This window comes from Capricornis sumatraensis, chromosome 7 (genome assembly GCF_032405125.1).
Source record: "Capricornis sumatraensis isolate serow.1 chromosome 7, serow.2, whole genome shotgun sequence".
NCBI lineage: Eukaryota > Metazoa > Chordata > Mammalia > Artiodactyla > Bovidae > Capricornis > Capricornis sumatraensis.
Window position 1 is genome coordinate 12,288,421 of NC_091075.1, and position 24,135 is coordinate 12,312,555.

Sequence of the window (24,135 nt, forward strand, 5' to 3'; positions counted from 1 at the left end):
GAATTGTGATTCAAATAATTATTGCAAATTTATGGGCTACTAAAAAAAAAATCCATTATGATAAGCATTAAGTTTTTGAAAGCTTTTAATATTTGTCCAATCATCCATTTTTCTCTTCCACATATATTTATATGCCCTTTATTTGTAATACATCTTAGTGAAATCCATGTCTGGTTGAACTAAATTATGTTTTTATCAATTCTTGGCTGTGGCTATACCACACAAGCTATTCATTGAAGCTAATTCTTCAATCACTTCAAGCTCAGCATTGGCTTCTCAAATAAACAAATGACTAAATAGTGTTGGTAATATCTGTCAATTCACCAAGAGCCAAAGAAAAATAGGAAATCTTCTTGTTTTTTTAATTGAATATTGATGTTTCTCCTGATGCCCTAGACTTGCAAATCCACTGTTATAACTGAAGGTTAACAGTCTAAAGTTTATTTTCTCTGAATATATTTCTTCAGCTTCTGTAATCAAACATGATTTAATTAAGTCACCATAGGTAAATAGCTTTCCCTTCTTGGCTAACAAATGAATATCCTGGAAACTTAAACTTTTGTTGTAGCCTCATTTTGACCTTTGTGTGTGTGTATGTGTGTGCATATGTGTAAAAATTCAATGGTGAGATAATATTCTGCTTGGATAATTCTATTTTTACAACTAATTTTTGCAAGTTGGTGAATCTTTATATATATATTGTATTATTTTAGTACAACCAGAATATAGAGGCATAACTAAAATGTCTTGCCATATAATCATGTAAGAAAATTATCTACACCCCTTAAAAGCATGGCATTTGAAGTGCACATTTCTTTTTTGTTTTGATGCAATAGATATTCACTAATAGCAAACACAAAGAAAATACACTGTATTATGATGTTATGCATGGCAGTTTAAATTACGTCAAATTACAACTACATTGCTGTAATTTGTAGTAAGCCCAATATCAGTAAAAACCCCTGAGAGGTTAAATACAATCTCAGTTACAACTATTCAACTAGTACAACTGATTGTATAGAATAAAAGTAGCCTGAGACAATACACAATCAAATACATTGGCTGGATTACAATAAATGCTTATTTATAGACAATGAAATTTGTACTTTATATATATATTTTTTCATGTGCCAAAAATAGCCTTTTAAACAATCATTAGAAGATGTAAAAACCATTTTTAACTAATGGTCAGTTCAAAAATACATGGTGAACAGACTTGGTGATCTCTGATCTGGACACTGTAAAATTAAAGTCTTAGTCCCCTTCTGACACTCAGCAGAACAGCTGTTCTTGTAAATTGTATGTGGAACTTTAAAATATTTCTCTTTGGGACCACTCTTTTTCTATGTGTCTGGAGCAGTTTGAGGGCTGCCCTCCAGTCAAATATATAAGTGCCCTCTTAGCATTCTTCACATAAGGGAGACACATAAACTCAGAGCTTCCATTCGCCATTTTATGAATTGTTAACCAAAAAAAATTTGTTTTATCATGAAATAAACAATAATCAGGAAACAAATATTCAGAGGAAAAATATAGGCAAGAAGACCTCCTAGAAAGTAAAGTATTTTGGCAAAGAAGTCAAGGAGAGAATCATTTCAGGAGGTCCAATATTCAACCAACAAAAGTTGGAGAAAGGAAGAGAAGCCAGAATGAAGAAATGCACCACATAAATAATAGATACAATCATAAGAACCAAATTTCGTAGGTGTCCATTTCAAGAAAGACCATGCTACTTTTAATATGATAATGAAAAAAATATAAAATCTATATTAAAATGTATATAATCAATTATATACAGGAAATCTAAAGCTTGCAATGAGGAAACTGGGACAAAAACAAAACGAGAAGAATACTAAGAAAGAAAACACAATATATTTGCTTGCAAATAACTGATTTAAAAGGCATAAATCTTTGCCAGAACAAAATATGAAATAAAACAACGGGTAAATATTTCACCTTTCTGAGGAAAAAATAGTTCAAACCAGGAAATCTGTAATTAAGGAATTTTACAATTTGTATGTACAGATATGAGAGCTGGATGCAATGAAGGCTGAAAGTCAAAGAATTGTTGCTTTCAAATTGCGATGCTGGAGAAAATTCTTGGTAGTCCCTTGGAAAGCAAGGAGATTAAACCAATCAATACTAATGGAAATCAAATCTGAATATTCATTGGAAGGACTGATGCTGAAGCTTCAATACTTTGGCCACCTGATGCAAAAAACTGACTCATTGGAAAAGACTGTGATGCTGGGAAAGACTGAGGACAGGAGGAGAAGGAAGTGACAGATAATGAGATGTTTGGGTGACATCACCGACTCAAGAGACATGAGTTTGAGAAAACTGGGGGAGATAGTGAAGGATAGGGAAGCCTGGGCATGCTGCAGTCCATGGGGTCACAAAGAGCCGGATACAGCTTAGTGACTGAACAAAAACAATTTGCAAGATACCGCCTGTGTTTCCTTTGAAAGGAAGCCACGGGATGCTCAAAGTGAATAAACAAACCAACAAAATTAAAGGTGGAACATGAGACCCAGTTAATGAAGAATTTAACACAGAACAAAGAACTTTTTCCTGAAGATGGAAGAGGAAATATCTAAGTTATCTTCTATGCAATAGATATAGTAAAAAAAAAAAAAAAAAAAGGTTCTGAATGGAAGAAAAAAAGCAGAAGGATCCTTGACAAATATCTCCAGCAAGAGTATACTGAAATTAATAATTTATACATTTGACTGTATTGAAATAAGCTTACAAGTGAAGAATTTTGAGGATTATCTATATAAGAAGAATTAAATGGTAAAGAACATCAATAAACAACCATGTATTAATGCTAACGATTGTGGGTGATGGCAAACTCAACTGAAAAGTAACTATAACATTGTATGATACTGATAGCAGTACTTATGTAGTCATCAAGTATAGATGCCAAATTATGATATATTTTTTTACTGAGATCTTTGGAGGGGATAGAAAATTGACTGGAGCAGGAAGTTGTTGTAATATAGATTGATTACATTTTACCATAGGTGAAAATCACTAAATATTGTGCAAAGCTGGAAAAAATGAATCAACAGAATACATGTATCATATATAATTATGTAAATAAATTTAAAATGTATATTGAAAGATTTTAAAGTGGTTGCCTATGGAGAGTAAAGGACGAAACTGGAGACTTTCAAAACTATATGCTGCATTGATTTTCATCTCCTTGAAATGCTTTAATTCAGGATTCATATCATCCAGACCTAGAAGCTCCGACTGATTGCCAGGGCCTCTTGATGAAAGTGAAAGAGGAAAGTGAAAAAGTTGGCTTGAAGTTCAACATTCAGAAAATTAAGATCATGGCATCCTATCCCATCACCTCACGGCAAATGGATGGAGAAATGGTGGCTGACTTTATTTTTTTGGGCTCCAAAATCACTGCAGCTGTTGACTGCAGCCATGAAATTAAAAGACGCTTACTCCTTGGAAGGAAAGTTATGACCAACCTAGACAGCATATTAAAAAGCAGAGACATTATGGTTTTTCCAGTAGTCATGTATGGATGTGAGTGTTGGCCCTAGAGAAAGCTGAGTACCAAAGAATTAATGCTTTTGAACTGTGGTGTTGGAGAAGACTCTTGAGAGTTCCTTGGACTGCAAGAACTTCCAGTCAGTCCATCTTAAAGGAAATCCATCCTGAATATTCATTGGAAGGACTTTTAATGAAGCTGAAACTCCAATACTTTGGCCACCTGATGCAGAGAGCTGACTTATTTGAAAAGACCCTGATGCTGGGAAAGATTGAAGGCAGGAGGAGAAGGGGATGACAGACGATGAGTTGGTTGGATGGCATCACCAACTCAATGGACATGAGTTTCAGTAAACTCTGGGAGTTGATGATGGATAGGGAAGCCTGGCATGCCGCTGTCCATGGGGTCGCAAAGAGTTGGACATAACTGAGCGAGTGAACTGAACTGAACTGAAAACAAGAATACTTGCTATCTCACAGTCTCTGTGCTTCAGAAATCAAAATGTGATCGGCAGCCTTGTTGGAAGAATTTTCTTCATGAGACTTTGGCCAGGGATATATCTCAGTCCCTTGCCATGTGAACCCCCACAAAGAGTATCTCTCAACATGACACTGTGTTTCATCAGAGATATTCAGCAAAAGAGAGAGCTATCAAGGCACATTGTCACAGTCTTCTTTAAATTTTGCTTTGGTCACATAATTGTGGGAATGATATTCCCTCTTTTTGTTATTTTTTGTTAGGAGCAAGTCACTGAGTTGGGCTCACATTTCAAAATAATGGTTATTACCTAATACTGTGCACACATACCACAAGGCAGAGTCATGAAAGGCCATCCTTGAAAGCTGCCTATTTTTCTACTAATTCAATAAGGCACCATAACCAGTGACATATCCCGAGCTCATGTTAGAACTCAGTCCAGTGGATAGATACTGTAATTGCAGGCTTTGAGACTTTGAACAGAGAACTCAATTATGTTCTGACCAGAATTCTCACCTATAGAAAATTTTAGATGAACAAAGAGGATTGTTTAAGCCATTAAATCTGTGATAATTTGTAACATGGCAACAAAAATTAATACACACCCCTTTTATGATAATATTTGTATTCTAACTGGCAACTAATTTCAATATATTTCCACTAATTCTTTTTGTATCTTCCCTAATAACTGTCAATAACATCAGTTTAAGGCAGTTTTTTCACGACCTTCCTAAAATATTTTCCACTTCAATACATCATCAGTTTATCTTATTTTTCAATTACTTTTTCTACTATAGCAACAACTAAGTTATATATTTTAATGTTCTCTGCAAATAAAACTTTGAAATATATGTTAGCTATAGTCATTAGGATATTATTTAATAAATTGTTTGTCCAGTGCACTAATGGTTAGTTAATTTTGTAAATCTTATAAAAATGTATATCTATAAATTGTTAATAACTAGAGAATGGAGCAGGAATCTGACATAGTGAGTTAGAGTTGACTACAGTGTTTCAAAGTTAAGTCCTGATTGACAACTTTCTGCTCTAATCTTTGTCAGATATTAACTAAATAACTGGATTTATTTTAATGTATATCTGTAATTTTCTAATAATACAAAAATATTTTGCTATAATTTCTCTTTGTTTTGACATAAATCCTTAGCATATTGTGATGTGTTAACAATGAAGCATACTTCTATTTAAAGGGACTAAAATGAAACAGAAAATAAAAGGGTTAGCATTTTGTTCAGTCTTAATTTTAAATGTAAATACAAATCTATGTAAGCCATATCTAAATGTAATTCAAGGAGGAATATTTAAATTTTTAATGCATCAGTGCTATACAGATATCTTTAGAACTGTGGGTCTTTCACACTAGCTAGGATCAATGTTACTTGAAATGACTGTAAAATATACAGACGCACAGTGACACTTATTCTCAGAAACATTATCTCTGTGTAAGGTTGTCCTCTAAGTTAAAAAATGATAGCATGTGGCCTGGATGGTCAGCCATTTAAAGGTGGGCAAGATTGAAAAAAGAAAACAAAACATGGTAATACATGTGACTAGGCTGAACTGGGCTCCTGGGTGGCACTAGTGGTAAATAACCTGCCTCCCAGTGAAGGAGACATAAGAGATGTGAGTTCCATCCCTGGCTTGGGAAGGTTTCCTGGAGGAGAACGTGGTAACCCACTCTAATATCCTTGCCTGGAGAATATCATGGACAGAGGAGCTTGGCAGGCTATGGTCCACAGATTTGCAGAGTTGGACATGAAGAACCAACCAATTTAGCATGCACACACACAATGCATGTGACTAGAACAAAAGCACTAAATGACTATTTAGTTCTTGGAAAGTTCTTTGGAAATTGGATATACACATTGGGAAATAAACCAAATTTTCTTTCTATGCTCTACTGATTTCAAAGGGAAAATTCTAGTTTGAACAATTTAATATCACCACATTGCCAAAGGAAGCAAAGTCAATTAAGTTTACAAAGTAAACTCTATATATAAACTTAGCTGTTTTAGCAGACCTATAAAAAGAAGCAGAAGGAAATATTAAAGCCTGAGGTTAAAGAAAAAAAATAACTCATCTTGTGTATCTCTATACCTTTAAAGAACTTTTTTTTCTCCACCCAGATATTAAAGACTTTATGTGATCTTCAACATCCAGGGGCCATATTGATCCACCCAATTAATGAACCACATCCAGGACAGGGAATTGCAACTTGGGCTACCATTTTGTTAAGTTTGCAATAATTCCCTATTATCTAAGATAATGCAGTTGATTTTCCATGGGGTAACATGGATGGATTAAAAGAAAATATAATAGTTATCACCACCCATACATTATTTATGATGCCACATTTTCTGCAATTCCGCCTTGAACATCACACTGCATTTGCTTTAATATTTGGCATAGGGCAATTTTAGAGATTTACATTTTGGCATTTTTACCATAATGACCATTTAGCGGCAACTCAGGAAACCAATGTGTGAGCTTTGCCAGATCCTTGAAAGTGAAAGTGAAGTCGCTCAGTCGTATCTGACTCTGAGACCCCCTGGACTGTAGCCTATCAGGCTCCTCCATCCATGGGATTTTCCAGGCAAGAGTGCTGGAGTGGATTACCATTTCCTTCTCCAGGGAATGTTCCCGATCCAGGAATCGAACCTGGGTCTCCCGCATTGCAGGTAGACGCTTTACCATCTGAGCCACCAGGGAAGCTTGCCAGCTCCTTAGACTATTTCAATTCTCCACTTAGGAATGAAGAAAATAAAGACAGTTTTTGAACAACCTCATTGGTCTCAGTGAGAGTGATATCAGGGCCAAACGTTAATTTATCACTTGGTCTTTCATAAGCCCACACTCAGAAGATTTAATATGGTAGTTCAAGAGCTGATTACCTAAGGGAGTTCCTCTGAGTCTTTCTGGAAAATAAAATATTTTTAAAGCAAATAATTATTTACAATAAGCAGAAAAACAAAATCTGGCACATTTATATCCCCTCCTTTGTCCTTTGAGTAAATTCCTAATTTAATGTCTCAATAATGGGACCAATTCCAGTAGAACTGGAATTCCAGTAACACTATTCAAAACCCTAAAGCATGATCCCATCAAGTGGTTCCATTCAATATGTCAGCAAACCTGGAAGACCTAGCAGTTGGCCACAGGACTGGAAAAGACCAATCTTTATCCTAATTCCCAGGAAAGGTACTAAAGAATGTGCTAAGCATCAGACAATTGCATTCATCTCCCATGCTAGTAAGGTAATGCTTAAAATCTTGCTTGCTAGATTCAGCATTATGTGAACCAAGAGCTTCCAGATGCCCAAGCTGGGTTTAGAAAAAGGAAGAGGAGCCAGAGATCAAATTGCAACATTTTCTGGATCATAAAGAAAGCTAGGGAATTCCAGAAAAGCATCTAACTCTGTTTCATCTACTATGCTAAAACCTTTGACTGTGTGGATAACAAACTGTGGAAAGCTCTTAAAGAGATGGGAATACTAGACCACCTTATCTGTCTCCTGAATCCTGACATACGAGTCAAGAAGCAACCGTTAGAATTCTGTATGGAACAACTGACTGGCTCAAGATTGAGAAAGGAGTATGACAGGCCTTTCTGCTGTCACCATTTTTGTTTAACCTATATGTTGATGGTGATTGCAACCATGAAATTAAAAGACGCTTACTCCTTGGAAGAAAAGTTATGACCAACCTAGATAGCGTATTGAAAAGCAGAGACATTGCTTTGCCAACAAAGGTCCATCTAGTCAAGGCTATGGTTTTTCCAGTGGTCATATATGGATGTGAGAGTTGGACTGCGAGGAAAGCTGAGTGCCGAAGAATTGATGCTTTTGAACTGTGGTGTTGGAGAAGACTCTTGAGAGTCCCTTGGACTGCAAGGAAATCCAACCAGTCCATTCTGAAGGAGACCAGCCCCGGGACTTCTTTGGAGGGAATGATGCTGAAGCTGAAACTCCAGTACTTTGGCCACCTGATGTGAAGAGTTGACTCATTGGAAAAGACTCTGATGCTGGGAGGGATTGGGGGCAGGAGGAGAAGGGGACGATAGAGGATGAGATGGCTGGATGGCATCACTGACTCAATGGATGTGAGTTTGAGCAAGCTCCAGGAATTGATGAGGCACAGGGAAGCCTGACGTGCTGCACTTCTTGGGGTCACAAAAAGTCATACACGACTGAATGACTGAACTGAACTAAACAGAGCACATCATGAAAAATGTCAGGCTGGATGAGCTACAAGCTGGAATCAAGATAGGCAGGAGAAACATAAACAACCTCAGATATGCAGATGATACCACTCTAATGGCAGAAAGCAAAGAGGAACTAAAGAGCTTCTTCATAAGGGTGAAAGAAGACAGTGAAAGAGCCGGCTTAGGGTTAAATACTAACAATAAACAAATAAATAAATAAATAACGATCCTGGCATCTGGCTCTATTCAGTCAGTTCTGTCTCTCAGTCATATCCAACTATTTGTGACCCCATGAATCTCAGCATGGCAGGCCTCCCTGTCCATCATCAACTCCCCAAGTTCATTCAAACTCATGTCAATCGAATCGGTGATGCCATCCAGCCATCTCATCCTCTGTTGTCCCCTTCTCCTCTTGCACCCAATCCCTCCCAACATCAGGGTCTTTTCCAGTGAGTAAACTCTTCGCATGAGGTGGTCAAAGTATTGGAGTTTCAGCTTTAACATCAGCCTTCCAATGAACACCCAGGACTGATCTCGGCTCTATTACTTCATGGCTAATAGAAGAGGAAAATGCAAATGTAGTGATGGATTTCCTCTTCTTGGGCCTTAAAATCACTGCTGATGATGAATGCAACCAAGAAATCAGAAGGCAACTGCTTCTTGGCACTAAAGCTATGACAAACCTCGACAGTATGTTGAAAAGCAGAGACATTACTCTGCCGACAAAGATCTGTGCAGTCAAGGCTATGGTCTTCCCAGTGGTCACTCATGGCTGGGGAACTGGACTGTAAAGAAGGCACAATGCCAAAGAATTGATGCCTTCAAACTGTGGTGCTGGAGAAGACTCCTGGACAGCAAGGAGATCAAACCAGTCAATTTGAAGGTAAATCCACCCCTGAAAACTTATTGGAAAGACAGATGCTGATGCTGAAGCTCCAGTATTTTTGTCACCTGATGTGAACGGCAAACTCATTGGAAAAGTCCCTAATTCTGGGGAAGACTGAGGGCATAAAGAAAAGAGTGCATCAGAAGAGGAGATGGCTGGATGGTACCACTGATGCAATGGATATGAACTTGGGAAGCTTCAGGAGATGGTGAGGGACAGGGAAGCCTGGAATGCTGCAGTCCATGGGGTTGCAAAGAGTCAGACACAACTGGGCAACTGAACAACAACAACAACAACAACAACAACAAAAATGGGACCAAATGTCTAAAGATTACTGAGAACAAGCCTTTATCAAGGAAGTGTGTACTGCATTCACTTAATCTTTCAATTATTTGACTTGAGTATTTGCCGTGAAAAGTTTTGCATCAAGAAATGCATGCTATTGTTGTTTAGTTGTTAAGTCTGGTCAGACTCTTGCAACCCCATGGACTGTAGGCCACCAGGATCCTCTGTCAATGGGATTTCCCAGACAAGAATACTGGAGTGAGTTGTCATTTCCTTGTACAGGGAATCTTCCCAATCCTGAGACTGAACCTGTGTCTTCTGGATTGGCAGGTGGATTCTTTACCATTGGGCCACCAGGAAAACCCCAAGAAATTCAAGAGTGTTGTACAAAACAATGAGCTACTCCTGGATAGAAGAAGCCCATATATAAGACACACTTGTAAAATGATGAGACTTGTTTTTGAAAAAGCTAGAAGTCATTCTTTAAAAAAAAAAAAAAAAAAAAAACTTTTATTTTTCCATTAGAAATAAATATTTCAGGAGGCAGTCTTAAGATGGTGGAGGAATAGGACGGGGAGACCACTTTCTCCCACACAAATTCATCAAAAGAACATGTAAATGCTGAGTGAATTCCACAAAACAACTTCTGAATGCCGGCAGAGGACATCAGGCACTCAGAAAAGCAGCCCATTGTCTTCGAAAGGAGGTAGGAAAAAATATAAGACAAAAAGAGAGAGAAAAGAAGTAGGGATGGAGCACCAACCCGGGAAGGGAGTCTTAAAAAGAGAGAAGTTTCCAAACACCAGGAAACACTGTCACTGCCAAGTCTGTGGTGAGCCTTGGTACCACAGAGGGCAACATAACCGGGAGGAAAAATAAATAAATAATTAAAACCCACAGATTACATACACAATGGTAACTCCCCCAGCGGAGAAGCAGCATAGACGCCTGCATCCACCACTAGCAACCAGGGGCAGGGAGACACGGGCTGCATTGCTTAGAGTAAGGACCAGGCCTGAATGCCCCAAGGGCAATCTGAGGGAACTAACTTGGGCTAGCAAACCAGACTGTGGGATAGCTACCATGCAAAAAGCCCAAGCCCGCTCACAGAACAAAGGACTGATGAGAGCTACGTGAAAAGCCCTAATCTAAGACACCGTCAGGCCCGTTCACAGAACAAAGGACTGAACAGACCTAGCTGGTGGCAGACCATCCCCCTCCAGTGACAGGCAGCCAGAGATGGAAGGGGGCAATCATGGCCCCAGAGAAGGCATTATCTACCAAAGTACATGTAGGCTTCATTGCTAACTAAGACTTTTTGGGATTCTGGACAATCAACATCCACTTGTACACCCAGAAAACCAAGCAGCAGGGATGTGAGAGGTGATAAGTCACAGTGACTGTGCCTGCCAAACACCTGATCACCTGAGCTGCTTGGACCTGGGAAGGGCACAAAATGCAGGCCCAATGGAGTCTGCACCTCTGAGGACTACCTGAGTGCCTGAACCTGAGTGGCTTAGACCTGGGAGGTGCATGTAGCCTAGGGCCGGCCTCAGACACTTCGCAGCGGAGCAACCTAGAGCCTGAGCAGTGTAGACAGGGAAAGCACACACGCCATAAGCAGGGGCAAACCCAGTGTGTCCGAGACACTGGGAACAGATGCCAGTGTTATTTGTTTGTAGTGTTCCTCCCTCCTCACAGCATGAATGAACCGCTGCTGCTGCTAAGTCGCTTCAGTCATATCCGACTCTGTGTGACCCCATAGATGGCAGCCCACCAGGCTCCCCTGTCCCTGGGATTCTCCAGGCAAGAACAATGGAGTGGGTTGCCATTTCCTTCTCCAATGGGTGAAAATGAAAACTGAAAGTGAAGTCGCTTAGTCGTGTCCAACTCTTCGCGACCCCAGTTACCTCTACTGAACACTTATCATACGGCAGGCGCTGTGCTAAGCAGTATCCATGTAACTCACGCCCCTTCTGAAGCAGGCATAAGAAGGAGCGCTCCTCTCTTAGAGATGAGGGAGCTGGCTCACAACACTACAGGCAAGCACACTGGCAAGAGGGAATCTGAGTGCAGCTCTGTCTCCGGAGTCTATGCTTCTAATCACACCTCTGCTTCCTCTCTCCTGGCTTTCAATATGGAAGAAACACATACTCACTGGCAAAGTGCTGCACTCAATATGCCAGCAAATCTGCAAAACTCAGCAGTGGCCACAGGACTGGAAAAGGTCGATTTTTATCCCAATCCCAAAGCCTTAATTCTAGTCTTATGAAACAGCCATAAATAACAAATATATGAAAAAGAGTGGAAATCCATAAGGTTATTTTCGGTGCCCGCATGAATGAACAAGTGAGCCTAATAAAGTGTCCACCTCTGCCTCCTTGTGTCAGGGCAGAAATTAGATACTGAAGAGACCAGCAAACAGAAGAAGCTAAAACAGAGGGAACTGCCTTGGAAGTGACAGGTGCAATAGATTAAAACCCTGCAGTTAGTACCAACTACATAGGAAGGGGCCTATAGATCTTGAGAAATATAAGCCAGATCAAGGATCTATCCGAAAATGAACTGACTCCACACTGCCCACAACAACACCAGAGAAAGTCCTGGATATATTTTTATTATTTTTACTATCATTCTTTATTTTATTTAATTTTTTTAAAAAAATTAAGTCCTCTATTACTCCTTTAATTTTCATTTGTATAACCTGCTATTACTTTGCAAAAAAAAAAAAAAAAAAGAGAGACCCTATTTTTTTAAATAAACTTCATATACATATATATATATTATAATTTTTGTGACCTTTTTCTTTTCTTTAATATTGTATTTTTGAAAATCAAACCTCTACTCTAGATTTTTAATCTTTGCTTTTTGATATTTGTTATCAATTTTGTTCCTTTAAGAACCCAATCTTCAGTACCCATTTTTACTTGGGAGCAAGATTACTGACTAGACTGCTCTCTCCCCACTTTGGATTCTTCTTTTTCTCCACCAGGACGCCTCTATCTCCTCCCTCCACCTTCTCTTCTCTACCCAACTCTGTGAATCTCTTTGTGTGTTCCAGTGGTGGAGAACACTTAGGGAACTGATTACTAGCTGGATCTGTCTCTCTCTTTTTGATTTCTGCCCTTTATCCTCCTGGCCACCTCTGTCTTCTTCCTCCCTCTTCTTTTCTCTGTATAACTCCAGGAACATCTCTGAGTGGTCCAGACTGTGGGGCGCATATAAGGAAGTGATTATGGGCTAGCTTGCTCTCCTCTTTTGAATCCATCTCATCTCATTCAGGTCACCTTTATCTCCCTCTGCTCTCCTCTCTTCTCCATGTAACTCTGTAAACCTCTCTGTGTGTCCCTCACTGTGGAGAAAATTCTCATGTTTAACCTAGATGTTTTATCAATGGTGCTGTATAGATGGTGAAGTCTTGAGGTTTCTGTAAAAATAAGACTGAAAACCAGAAGCAGAAGGCTGAAGTCCAAATCCTGAAAACACCAGAGAACTCCTGACTTCAGGGAACATTAATCTACAGGAGCTCATCAAACACCTCCATACCTACACTGAAACCAAGCACCATCCAAGGGCCAACAAGTTCCAGAGCAAGACATACCACACAAATTCTCCAGCAACACAAGAACACAGCCCTGAGCTTCAATATACAGGCTGCCCAAAGTCACTCTAAGCCCATTGACATCTCATAACTCATTACTGGACACTTCATACACTCCAGAGAGAATAAATCCAGCTCCACCCACCAGAACACTGACAAAAGCTTCCCTAACCAGGAAATCTGGACAACCCACCTGTCCAACCCCACCCACAGCCAGGAAACTCCACAATAAAAAGAATTCCACAAACTGCCAGAATACAGAAAGGCTACCCCAAACACAGCAATATAAACAAGATGAAGAGACAGAGGATACCCAGCAGGTAAATAAACAGGATAAATGCCCAACAAACCAAACAAAAGAGGAAGAAATATGGAATCTACGTAACAAAGAATTCCTATTAATAATAGTGAAAATGATCAAAAATCTTGAACCCAAAATGGAATCACAGATAAATAGCCTAGAAACAAGGATTGAGAAGATGCAAGAAAGGTTTAACAAGGACCTAGAAGAAATAAAAAAGAGTCAATATATAATGAATAATTCAATAAATGAGATAAAAAACACTCTGGAGGGAACAGATAGTAGAATTAAGGAGGCAGAAGATAGGATTAGTGCGGTAGAAGATAGAATGGTAGAAATAAATGAATCAGAGGGGGAAAAAAGAAGAACAAATTAAAAGAAATGAGAACAATCTCAGAGACCTCCAGGACAATGTTAAACACCCCAACATTCGAATCATAGGAGTCCCAAAAGAAGAAGACAAAAGAAATACCATGAGAAAATACTTGAGGAGAAAATAGCTGAAAAATTCCCTAAAATGAGGAAGGAAGTGATCACCCAAGTCCAAGAAACCCAGAGAGTCCTAAACAGGATAAAGCCAAGGTGAAACACCCAAAGACACATATTAATCAAATGAACAAAGATCAAACACAAAGAACAAATATTAAAAGCAACAAGGGAAAAACAACAAATAACAAACAATGGGATTCCCGTAAGGATAACAGCTGATCTTTCAATAGAAAATCTTCAGGCCCGGGAGGAATGGCAGCACATAGTTAAAGTGATGAAAGAAAATGACTTACAGCCCAGATTCCTGTACCCAGCAAGGATCTCATTTAAATATGAAAGAGAAATCAAAAGCTTTACAGACAAGCAAAAGCTGAGAGAATTCAGCACCACCAAACCAGCTCTTCAACAAATGCTAAAGGATCCTCTCTAGACAGGAAACAAAAAAAGGGTGTATAAATTCGAACCCAAAACAATAAAGTAAATGGCAATGGGACAATACTTATCAATAATTACCTTAAATGTAAATGGGTTGAATGCCCCAACCAAAAGACAAAGACTGGCTGAATGGATACAAAACAAGACCCCTATATATGTTGTCTACAAGAGACCCACCTCAAAATAAGGGACACATACAGAGTGAAAGTGAAGGGCTGGAAAAAGATATTTCATGCAAATAGAGACCAAAAGAAAGCAGGAGTAGCAATACTCATATCAGATAAAATAGACTTTAAAACAAGGCTGTGAAAGAGACATAGAAGGACACTACATAATGATCAAAGGATCAATCAAAGAAGATATAACATTTATAAATATATATGAACCCAACATGGAGCACTGCAATATGTAAGACAAATGGTAACAAGTATGAAAGGGGAAATTAACAATAACAGAATAATAGTGGGAGATTTTAATACCCCACTCACACCTATGGGTAGATCAACTAAACAGAAAATTAACAAGGAAACACAAACTTAAAATGATACAATAGACCAGTTAGACCTAATTAATATCTATAGGACATTTCACCCCAGAACAATGAATTTCACCTTTTTCCCAAGCACACATGGAACCTTCTCCAGGATAGATCACATCCTGGGATATAAATCTAGCCTTGGTAAATTAAAAAAAAAAAAAAAAAGTAAAATATTTCCAAGCATTTTTTCTGACCACAGCGAGGTAAGATTAGATCTCAAATACAGGAGAAAAACTACTAAAATTTCCAACCTATGGAGGCTGAACAACATGCTGGTAAATAACCAACAAATCACAGAAGAAATCAAAAAAGAAATCAAAACATGCCTAGAAACGAATGAAAACACAACAATCCAAAACCTGTGGGACACTGTAAAAGCAGTGCTAAGAGGAAATTTCATAGCAATACAGGCATACCTCAAGAAACAAGAAAAAAAGTCAAATAAGTAACCTAACTCTACACCTAAAGCAACTAGAAAAGGAAGAAATGAAGAAACCCAGGGTTAGTAGAAGGAAAGAAATCTTAAAAATTAGGGCTGAAATAAATGCAAAAGAAACAAAAGAGACCATAGCATGAATCAACTAAGCCAAAAGTTGGCTCTTGGTGAGGATAAATAAAATTGACAAACCATTAGCCAGACTCATCAAGAAATAAAGGGAGAAAAATCAAATCAATAAAATTAGAAATGAAAATGGAGAGATCACAACAGACAACACAGACATACAAAGGATCATAAAAGACTAATATCAGCAATTATATACCAATAAAATGGACAACTTGGAAGAAATGGACAAATTCTTAGAAAAGTACAACCTTCCAAAACTGAACCAGGAAGAAATATAAAATGTTAACAGACCCATCACAAGCACAGAAATTGAAATTGTATTCAGAAATCTTCCAGCAAACAAAAGCCCAGGTCCAGATGGATTCACAGCTGAATTCTACCAAAAATTTCGAGAAGAGGTAATACCTATCCTACTCAAACTCTTCCAGAAAATTGCAGAGGAAGGTAAATTTCCAAACTCATTCTATGAGACCACCACCACCCTAATACCAAAACCTGACAAAGATGCCACCAACAACAACAACAAAAAAAAACAAAACTACAGGCCAATATTGCTGATGAATATAGATGCAATATCCTAAACAAGATTCTAGCAATCAGAATCCAACAACGCATTAAAAAGATCATACACCTTGACGAAATGGGCTTTATCCCAGGGATGCAAGGATTCTTCAATATCTGCAAATCAATCAATGTAATATACCACATCAACAAATTGAAAAATAAAAGACATATGATTATCTCAATAGATACAGGGGAAGCCTTTGACAAATTCAACATCCATTTATGATAAAAATCTCCAGAAAGCAGAAATAGAAGGAACATACCTCAACATAATAAAAGCTATATACAACAAAGCCACAGCAAACATTATTCTCAATGGTGAAAAACTGAAAGCATTTCTGCTAAAGTCAGGAACAAGACAAGCGTGTCCACTTTCACCAGTACTATTCAACACAGTTTTGGAAGTTTTGGCCAGAGCAGTCAGAACAGAAAAAGAAATAAAAGGAATCCAAAATGAAAAAGAAGAAGCAAAACTCTCACTGTTTGCAGATGACATGATCCTCTAATAATAGAAAACCATAAAGACTCCACGAGAGAATTCCTAAAGCTAATCAATTAGTATAGTAAAGTTGCAGGATATAAAATCAACACACAGAAATCCCTTGCATTCCTATACATTAATAATGAGAAAATAGAAAGAGAAATGAAAGAAACAATTCCATTCATCATTGCAACAAAAAGAATAAAATACTTAGGGATATATCTACTTAAAGAAACTAACATCTGCTGGATCATGGAAAAAGCAAGACAATTCCAGAAAAACATCTATTTTTGCTTTATTGACTATGCCAAAGCCTTTGACTGTGTGGATCACAATAAACTGTGGAAAATTCTGAAAGAGATGGGAATACCAGACCACCTGACCTGCCTCTTGAAAAATCTGTACACAGGTCAGGAACCAACAGTTCGAACTGGACATGGAACAACAGACTGGTTCCAAATAGGAAAGGCTATATATTGTCACTCTGCTTATTTAACTTATATGCAGAGTACATCATGAGAAACACTGGGCTGGAAGAAGCACAAGCTGGAATCAAGATTGCCAGGAGAAAAAATAATAACCTCAGATATGCAGATGACACCACCCTTATGGCAGAAAGTGAAGAGGAACTAAAAAGCCTCTAGATGAAACTGAACGTGGGGAGTGAAAAAGTTGACTTAAAGCTCAACGTTCAGAAAAAGATCATGGCACCTGGTCTCATCACTTCATTGGAAATAGATGGGGAAACAGTGGAAACAGTGGCAGACTTTATTTTTTTGGGCTCCAAAATCACTGCAGATGGTGACTGCAGCCATGAAATTAAAAGACGCTTACTCCTTGGAAGAAAAGTTATGAGCAACCTAGATAGCATATTCAAAAGTAGAGACATTACTTTGCTGACTAAGGTCCGTCTAGTCAAGGCTATGGTTTTTCCTGTGGTCATGTATGGATGTGAGAGTTGGACTGTGAAGAAGGCTGAGCACCAAAGAATTGATGCTTTTGAACTGTGGTGTTGGAGAAGACTCTTGAGAGTCCCTTGGACTGCAAGGAGAACCAACCAGTCCATTCTGAAGGAGATCAGTCCTGGGTGCTCTTTGGAAGGAATGATGCTAAAGCTGAAACACCAGTAACTTGGCCACCTCATGCGAAGAGTTGACTCGTTGGAAAAGACTCTGATGCTGGGAGGGATGGGGGCAGGAGGAGAAGGGGACAGCCGAGGATGAGATGGCTGGATGGCATCACTGACTCGATGGACATGAGTTTGAGTGAACACTGGGAGTTGGTGATGGACAGACAGGCCTGGCGTGCTGCGATTCATGGGGTCGCAAAGAGTCAGACACGACTGAGCGACTGAGCTGAACTGAAAGAAACTAAAGAGCTACATATAGAAAACTACAAAACACTGGTGAAAGAAATCAAAGGGGACACAAACAAATTGAGAAATATACCATATTCATGAATCCGGAGAATCAATATCATGAAAATGAGTATACTACCCAAAGCAATCTATAGATTCAGTGCAATCCCTATCAAACTACCAAAGGTATTTTTCACAGAGCCTTAACAAATAATTTCATAATTTATATGGAAATACAAAAAACCTCGAGTAGCCAAAACAATCTTGAGAAAGAAGAATGGAACTGGAGGAATCAATCTGCCTGACTTCAGGCTCTATTACAAAGCCACAGTCATCAAGACAGTATGGTACTGGCACAAAGACAGAAATATAGATCAATGGAACAAAATAGAAAGCCCAGAGATAAGTCCACACACCTATGGACACCTTATCTTTGACAAAGGAGGCAAGAATATACAATGGAGAAAAGACAATCTCTTTAACAAGTGGTGCTAGGAAAACCAGTCAACCACTTGCAAAAGAATGAAACTAGAACACTTTCTAACACTATACACAAAAATAAACTCAAAATGGATTAAAGATCTAAACGTAAGACCAGAAACTATAAAACTAGCGGAGAACATAGGCAAAACACTCTCCGACATAAATCACAGCAGGATCCTCTATGACCCACCTCCAGAATATTGGAAATAAAAGAAAAAATAAACAAATGGGACCTAATTAAAATTAAAAGCTTCTGCACAACAAAGGAAACTATAAGCAAGGTGAAAAGACAGCCTTCAGAGTGGGATAAAGTAATAGCAAATGAAGCAACTGACAAACAACTAATCTCAAAAATATACAAGCAACTCCTGCAGCTCAATTCCAGAAAAATAAAAGACCCAATCAAAAAATGGGCCAAAGAACTAAACAGACCCTTCTCCAAAGAAGACATACAGATGGCTAACAAACACATGAAAAGATGCTCAACATCACTCATTATCAGAAAAATGCAAATCAAAACCACAATGAGGTATCATTTCACACCAGTCAGAATGGCTGTGATCCAAAAATCTGCAAGCAATAAATGCTGGAGAGGGTGTGGAGAAAAGGGAACCCTCTTACACTGTTGGTGGGAATTCAAACTAGTATAGCCACTATGGAGAATAGTGTGGAGATTCCTTTAAAAACTGAAAATAGAACTGCCATATGACCCAGCAATCATGCTGTTGGGCATACACACGAAGGAAATCAGAAGTGAAAGAGACACGTGTACCCCAATGTTCATCACAGCATTGTTTTTAATAGCCAGGACATGGAAGCAACCTAGATGTTCATCACCAGATGAATGAATAAGTAAGCTGTGGTACATATACACAATAGAGTATTACTCAGCCATTAAAAAGAATGCATTTAAATCAGTTCTAATGAGGTGGATGATACTGGAGCCTACTATACAGTGTGAAATAAGCCAGAAAGAAAAACACCAATACAGTATACTAACACATATATATGGAATTTAGAAAATGTTAATGATAGCCCTGTATGTGAGACAACAAAAGAGACACAGATTTATAGAACAGTCTTTTGGACTCTGTGGGAGGGGGAAAGGATGGGATATTTTGAGAGAGTGGCATTGAAACATGTATAATATCATATATGAAATGAACCACCAGTCCAGGTTCAATGTATTATACAGGATGCTTGGGGCTGGTGCACTGGGGTGACCCAGAGGGATGCTATGGAGAGGGAGGTGGGAGGGGGGTTCAGTATGAGGAAAAAGTGTACACCCATGGCGAATTCATGTTGTTGTATGGCAAAACCAATACAATATTGTAAAGTAATTAGCCTTCAATAAAATAAATAAATTTATATTAAAACAAGAAATAAATATTTCACACCCTTTTAAGCCTTGGTAAGAGGAGATCAGTGCTGGGTGTTCTTTGGGAGGAATGATGCTAAAGCTGAAACTCCAGTATTTTGGCCACCTCATGCGAAGAGTTGTCTCATTGGAAAAGACTCTGATGCTGGGAGGGATTGGGGGCAAGGAGAAGGGGACGACAGAGGATGAGATGACTGGATGGCATCACTGACTCAATGGGCGTGAGTCTGAGTGAACTCTGGGTGTTGGTGATGGACAAGGAGGCCTGGCGTGCTGTGATTCATGGGGTCACAAAGAGTCAGACACGACTGAGTGACTGAACTAACTAAGCTACCATAATTGGCTATTCCAATGATGGGCTTCCCTCTGTGGCTCAAGGGTAAAGAATCTGCCTGCAATTCAGGAGACACAGAGACGTGGGTTTGATCTCTGGCTCAGGAAGAGCCCCTGGAGAAGGAAATGGGAACCTACTGCAATAGTCTTGTCTGGATAATCACATGGACAGAGGAGCCTGGCAGGTTTAAGTCAATGGAGTCACAAAAGAGTCAGACAAGACTGAATGACTAAATAAGAACAATATTCCAAAGATAGTTCAATTTTTTTTCACTTGAAACTGTTGAATTATTATACAATTATTATAATAAAATAAATTGAATCATAAAAAGTAGTCTATGAACAAAAGGAAGTGCCAAGAGATGTACTTTACCAAAAATATAGAATTACTTCTAGAAAAACTGACAAACCATTTGGTTCCAGAATGTATCTAATTATTCACTTTAATTTTCATCAAGAGGTATAATTTTTTCCAAGCATATTAAACATTGTTGATAAGTTATGTTTATTTAAGTGTTAGTAAACTTAAAATTTTAATTTAACTTGAAAATGTTTTTTAGTCACTAACCGTGCTTTGAGTAAAATGAGGGAGATTTATACCTTCTCTTTTATAATGAAGTACAAATCTAGATACATTAAATAACTAGATACTATATATATGTATATATATATATATATATATATATATATATATATATAACTTTTTCAAAGACGTTTGAGCAGAGGGATAAAAATATTGAGACATTGAATCAGGCAGAAACTCTTATGCTCCCATGGAAATGCAAAATGGAATATTGGAATCACAAGATATCTTTTGACTTCCCAAAGTGGAAAACAGATACTGAGGTAGTATTTCTCATGGTTTATAATGGAAGCAGCTTTTGGTCAAACTTTGAGTGTCTTAAATTTTTTCTTATTAAGTCAATATAGCAAGCACATTCTAATTTCTGTATCTTTGCATATAATTGTATTCTGAGGTTTATTTTCAGAGATTGGACTGAAAATGATTATTCCCTTGTATACAGAGGGTAAATATCTTCTTAAAACGTTCCATAACTGTGTTATGAACTTCACAGGTTTCCTTGAGATTAGTCACCTTTCCTGAGCTTATAACGTTTTCCCAAAGCATCCAATGCCTTGAAATCCATCCCATTCTTCAACAACTATTATTTGTTTCCTGCTGCACAAGTGGGGTTCCTGTTGGTTCATCAGGTAAAGAATCTACCTGCAATGCAGGAGACGTGGGTTTGATACCTGGGTCAGGAAGATCCCCTGGAGAAGGGATTGGCTACTCACTCCAGTATTCTTGCCTGGAGAAGTCCATGGACAGAGGAGATTGGTGGGCTAGAGTCCACAGGGTCTCAAAGAGTTGGACATGACTGAGTATGCATGCGCCGCCTAGGCATCACATCCACTCTACTCCAGTGCATCCTCTAGCACCTGCATTCTCATGATAGACTATGTTTTCAGCCATAGAGGGTATCTTCGTATTTAAATGTTGTAAAAGTAAGCTTAAACTAGAACTAAATGACAGAAAGATATCAGAAAAAAATTATTTTTAACATTTAGAAGTAAAACAATATACTTCTCAAAATTAATTGTTTAAAAAGGAACTTAAGAAGAACAAAGTTGAAAAGCTCACATCATCTGTTTTTAAATTTTTCTATGAGGGAAAGTAATTCCTGTTAGGGTGAAAGGATAGATATGTAAATCAATAAATTACCATAGAGTCCATATAAAGAGCCACATGAATGTAATCAATTATGTTTTGAAAATGTATAAAGCCATTCAATAGAAAAAGAATTTTTTTTTCTAAAGTGGCACTAAATATTTTAATATCTAAACAAATATCATATTAACCTAAAATTATACCTTAAAAAGTTGACCCAAAATGAATCATAGACATAACTATAAAATGTAAAATATGAGAAAAAAATATGTTACTGTGTGTGGCTTAAAATTATTCTAAGGAAAGTACTACTGTGTGCTTCAACAGAAACAAGGCAACATAATTATCATTCCAGTGAGTTTATATATTAGAATTAACTGACAGGAAATATTATGAGTGAGAAAGAGGATATCAAGGTGGCAGCCTAGGAGAATTCAGGCTCACCTCCTCTATTGAACACAGCAAAAATACATCTATATGTAGAGCAATTCTCAGTGAAAATAAACATGTCTAATAGAAAGACTCTTGTAAAACCAAGGCTGTAGGAACTATCTACATGGGTATCAGCTAAGAAAGGGAGAGAAGCAATTAGATTTGTATGTGGGCCCCTGGAAAGGGACATAGTCAGAGGAAGGGATTATATGGACTTAAGGGTGTTTTCTGGAGAGTGAATGGTTTGATACCCATGTTGAGCACCCCAGGCCTTGGGGATTCCAATACCTATAAGATGAGCTTCCTTTTGTGGCTTGAACATCACTGAGACTAACAGAAGGGCTTTAAGAAACCAAGGTCTCTCTGGTGAAGAGCGTGTATAACTCTTGATTACACCCAAAACAGGCCAAAGGAAGGAAACTGAAATGGCCCAGGAATTCTGGCTGGTTTCCCCTCCTGCTCCATAATATGGCAAGGGCTTCAGAAGCCAAGGGGAGTGCACAATTGTTATGTTGTATTTTGTTGCATTAGTCACTCAGTCTTGTCCAACTCTTTGTAATTCCATGGACTATAGCTGACCGGGCTCCTCTGTCCATGGGATTCTTCAGGCAAGAATACTGGAATGGGTTGTCATTTCCTTCTCTAGGGGATCTTCCTGACTAGGTAACTGAACCCAGGTCTCCTGCACTGCAGGCAGATTCTTTATTATTTGAGCCACCAGGGAAACCCCAACAGTTGTAATAGACCTGCTTAAACCAAGAAAGACATTTGAATGGAACTAACGCAACCACTGCTGGTGATTGTGAAGGCAGCAAATCAAGAGAGATGTGGAGCTCTGACTGGCGCTGGAACCATCACAGCCTGTGCTCTGATCCACACTGAGCACCTGCTCCAGCCCTTTCTGCTCCAGCACTGTGTCCCTCTGGGATGAGGGTTGAATATAGACAAAGTAAAATCTATAGCCTGGTGTGCTGCAGTCCATGGGGTCACAAAGAATTAGAAACAACTTAGCAACTGAACAACAATATCTATAGTAAGCTTTATCAAAGAGAGAGAGAGAGAGACACCACCTCCAAAGAGACGATATTAGTTCATGGGGATGAAAAAATCATCTTTATCTTGATTATTTATAAAGCACAAATATACATATAATACAAAACAAATATATAGATCCATGGAGGGCAATATTAGAAAATAAAATGTCTAAAAGTATTTCTTGGGGAAGGAGACTTTTTTTTTTTTAAGTTGACAAATACTGATTTAAGTGTTGTACCCTTGGAGTAATTTGAGGCAGATTAATGCTGTGTTGGGATATTGGCATGCTGGAAAATATGAAGTGAGTTGAGATGACAGGGTTGAAACTGACAACAATAAATAGGTAAAATAAACACTGAGAAGGAGACCCTGATATATTGTTGGGCAAACAGGACAAAGATTGTTAGATTATAAGATTTCTGAGTGTGTGCATGCGTGCTTCAGTCGTGTCTGACTATGACCCTATGGACTGTATCCTGCCAGGTTCCTCTATCCGTGGGATTCTCCAGGCAAAAATACTGGAGTGGCTTCCCATGACCTCCTCCAAACGAACTTCCTAACTGAGAGATCAAAACTGCATCTCCTGCACTGCAGGAGAATTCTTTACCATTAAGGTACTGGGAAACCCCTATGATTTCCAAGGTAAAGCAATTCCAAGTAATAACAAATTTTAAAATTTAGAGTATAGTAGAAAATTGTCAAGAAACAAAGGACTATCTTATGACATTCTCTGAAATGTCTAATAGTTTTATTAGCTGGTTTCAAGATCAAGCCCATAATTTATGTATTATTAAACTTTGGAAGGAATTCAGCAATAATTGGCTAGCTATCTTTTATGGAAATTTTGGCTTGCTAATCTCAAGTTGGTTATAAAGAATTTTTGGATTAGTAAAGAATGTTTCATAAAAAGTTAAGAGTTTTATATATAAAGAGTAATATTTATATATAAAATAAACATATATATACACAAATATGTAATTGTATTTATGAATATATAATAAATATAAACATCAATATATGGTTATAACATGTATTTACTAAAAAAATAAAAGATAAGCAAGTTACGATAAAAAATAATTTTGGTAAAAAAGAGAATGACT